A 4342-nucleotide genomic window follows, 5' to 3' on the forward strand; every position below is an offset into this window, starting at 1 on the left:
TTAAAAATGGGGGATAACAGTGAAAACATTAATCAACCACAACTGCAACAACCAAACCCTCCTGCACAAAACCCTCCTTTGTCAAATCCCCCCTCAATTCAGGATTTAATTGCACAAAATTTGGACCAATTGAGGGGGATTGCATATGTCTATCATAGGATCCCTTGCTTGAACCCAATGTTTTATCCCCTCACGTCGATTATAAAGAGTATAGAAACCATCACTGAGGAGCACAATGTCGCTCTTTTGTGGCAAGATCTATGAGGGAAAATATGTGGATGACTTGTCCTATAAGGAGATCAAGGATCTTGAGATATTCAAAGATGCTATCACTACATTGTTTGTGAATTCCTGCACTGGTCAACCCGTAGACCTCCAAAAAATAAAACTTTCTATTCAATGGTGCATGAATGATGGAAGTGTGAAAATATTTTGGGATCGTTGGTGGATGGTTTTCGACAAACCACCCAACAACAATCTTGATTTCCCCTTCTACTTCATCAAAAAGTTGTATGCTGAGTTTTTTTTAAGAAAACATGTGAACTAATTTGACATCCAACCTTTCCAGGGTGTGGGTTTAGGGCCCATATGTCCCCCCTCCTTTTGTTGATCCCCCACCTCCAGTGCAGCATCCAGATATCATTTGTGAGGCAGCATCACAGACCATATCGGCTATTCACTCTTTGAGTAGCCTTTTGGTTTCTCATGTTGGGTCAGTAACTCAGCCTACTTTTGACGGTAGTGGTGCATCTGGTGGTGCTAGAATGTCCTCCTTGGCTCCACACATTTGTGTGCCCCATAATTGTGTCATGTGTGGGCATGTATGCTTGGGTCCAGTTGGATAGCCTATTGATCATCCTGCACACAATGCAGATTATGAGGTGCATGAGATGCAAGATGCACTAGATGTTATGAAGTAGACTAGAGGATACCCTAGAGAGTCCTTGCATGCTAGAGGCGAGGAGGCACCTTCATCATACATTGATGATGTAGTGGTAAGATTTGTATTTTCACAGTCCGTTCTATATTTTAAATGAATATTTATAATCTATATAATATTAAGTACTAATTTTTATTTACATTACCTATCTAAGAGTCAATGACCGAGGAGGAGTTGACATAGATCAAGGAGGGCACCTTGACGACCATTTCATTTGGCCTTGCTAGCTTTATGGTACATATATTATTGCACCTAGTTGTTTGTATTTTATTGTACATACATGCTCGTCATTTATATCAGTATTAATTAGATTATGTAACTTATCTTGCATGTATATCTTATTTTTCTCTTGTAGGGCACAAGCAACACAAGTGCGAGCTTGTGTGATTTAGGATTTGGTAGTGCAGTTGGAGACAAGGGAAAGGTAATTGAATGTAAATATGATGGAATGAATAGTTTAAATAACTTATAATGATTATACATGTCTTGACATAGATCGATACTTTCATATACTTGTTGTGTATATGTATAGAGAATTCTTGGCTTCACATCCTTGTTGACTACACCCACTATACCTGAAGATGAATAAGAAGAAGAGATACCTCGAGTACATGTGTGTTTATTTTATTTTGTGTTTAGTAGTTATAATTTGTTATTATCAGTGACAATTATATGCTAACTTGTATCAATGTCATGTTTGTGAACATATGTAGGTTGTGTATGAAAATATTGAAAACATACCTCCTCTACCAAAGACATACATCAAGAGTCCTGCAAAGTCGAAGAGAAAATGTGGAGATGAGGTAAATAAGAATAGTTCAATTATAGTTCATTTTTATGTTAAATTTTTTAATGTGAGTTATATAATATAACTAATCTTAATCGTGGTTTGTTTTTTCTTGTGCAGGATCCATTAGAGTCGAGCACTACGGTGAAGAGGATCGATTTTGATGATCCATCAATAGCTTAGGATGTTATAGATAGTTTTGGGGTGCTTACATATCTAGTTGGCATGCATATTTTGTATATGGACATACATTCACGTATATAGACATGCATTTGTTTAAGTTGGCATTTATGCCATATTTGTGTATGGATATACACTTGTAATCATTTGACTTTTTCATATATATAGAAGTTGACATTTGATCATATAAATTGTTGCTCATGTGTGCATGGTGTTATCATGGAAAACTTTAATCTTCAATCCAATAATTAACAATGGTTAATAAAGGTTATTTAATGAACAATACAATTCATTGCATTTCATCGTAAGTGTTGTTTGTATAATGAACAACACAATACAATTAATTATTTCCCTATGCATACTCCTATTTTCACCCCCCCACTTGGTCGAACACTCGGGGTCGTACCATACTGACATAGTCCCTTGAGCACCCTAAGTGCTAAAAATTTTCAAACTTTGATGGGCCCTAACTCAAAATCTATGGCACCTACAAATGATCCATTTGAACCTATGAGCCCATGAGAGGGGTCCCTACAAAATCCTATCTCAGTTTTTCAAGTTTCCCTATGGTTTTATTAGGGCAGCATTTTTCAATTGGCAAAAAAATCGTTAGTCTATTCAATGGAATGTTGTCACATGGCCAATTTCCCATTCTACTCATCATGATAAAATACCATCAGCTCCAAAATGTCTAGTTAGGCATTATTACCCTATTCATACTCCTATCCCCCCCCACTCAGTCAAACGCTTGAGGTCATACCCTACCAGCATCGTCCCTTGAGCACCCTAAATGCTAAAAATTGTCAAACTTTGATGGGCCCTAACTTGGAATCCATGCCACATGAGAATGATAGGTTTAAACCTATAGGGCCATGAGAGGGGTTCCTACAAAATCCTATCTCAGTTTTCCATGTTTCCCTATGGTTTTATTAGGGAAGCATTTTTTTGGCTGACAAAAAAATTTCCAGTCTCATTCAATCGAATGTTGTCGCGTGGCCAATTTCTCGTTCTGCTCATCGTGATAATGAACCGTCAGCTTTGAAATGTCTAGTTAGGCATTATTACCCTATGCATGCTCCTTTCCCCCCCCCCCCCAACTCCATCGAATGCTCGGGGTCATACCCTACCAGCGTCGTCCCTTGAGCACCCTAAGTGCTAAAAATTGTTAAACTTTGACGGGCCCTAACTCAAAATCTGTGGCACCTATGAATGATCTATTTGAACCTATGGGGCCACAAGAGGGGTCCCTACAAAATGTTATCTCTGTTTTTCAAGTTTCCCTACAGTTTTATTAGGGAAACATTTTTTCGGTTGGCGAAAAAATCGTCAGTCTCATTCAATCGAATGTTGTCGCATGCCCAATTTATCGTTCCACTCATTGTGATAATGAACTGTCAGCTCCGACATGTCTAGTTAGGAATTATTAACCTATGCATTCTCCAATTTACCCCCCTTCCACTCGATCGAATGCTCGAGGTCATACCCTACCAGCATCGTCCCTTGAGCACCCTAAGTGCTAAAAATTGTCAAACTTTGATGGGCCCTAACTCCGAATCAATAGCACCTGCAAATGATCTATTTGAACCTACGGGGCCACGAGAGGCATCCCTACAAAATCCTATCTTTGTTTTTCAAATTTTCCTACTATTTTAGTAGGGCAACATTTTTTTGGTTGGCAAAAAAATCATCAGTCTCATTCAATCGAATGTTGTTGCATGGCCAATTTCTCGTTTTTCTCATCGTGATAATGAACCGTGAGCTCCGACATGTCTAGTTAGGAATTATTACCCTATGCATGCTCCTAATCCCCCCCCCCACTTGATCAAATGCTTGGGGTCATACCCTACCGACGTCATCCCTTAAGCACCCTAAGTGCTAAAAATTGTCAAATTTTGACAGGCCCTAACATGGAATACATGGCACCTGAAAAATGATCTATTTGAACCTAGGAGGCACGAGAGGTGTCCCTACAAAATCCTATCTCATTTTTTCAATTTTTGGTACGGTTTTATTAGGGCAGCAATTTTTTAGTTGGCAAAAAAAATGTCAGTCTCATTCAATCAAATGTTGTCACGTGACCAATTTCTCATTCTGCTCATCATGATAACAAGCCATCAACTCTGACATGTCCATTTATACCCTATGCATTCTCCTATTTTCACACCCCCACTCGATCGAACGCTCGGGGTCATACCCTATCAACGTCATCCCTTGACCATCCTAAGTGCTAAAAATTGTCAAACTTTGACGGGCCCTGTAGTCCCATAAATCTATCCATTTTAATTAAATAAATATTTTCTATTTATTCGATTAAAAACCCAGTAGCCATCAGTTAATTAAATTAACATTTAATTAATTCATATTCAAACATTCTCCTATTAATTAAATAAATTGTTCAATTTATTTTAATTAATTCATTAAAATAAATTCACAAT

Source organism: Cryptomeria japonica, chromosome 4 (assembly GCF_030272615.1).
Source record: "Cryptomeria japonica chromosome 4, Sugi_1.0, whole genome shotgun sequence".
Taxonomy (NCBI): domain Eukaryota; kingdom Viridiplantae; phylum Streptophyta; class Pinopsida; order Cupressales; family Cupressaceae; genus Cryptomeria; species Cryptomeria japonica.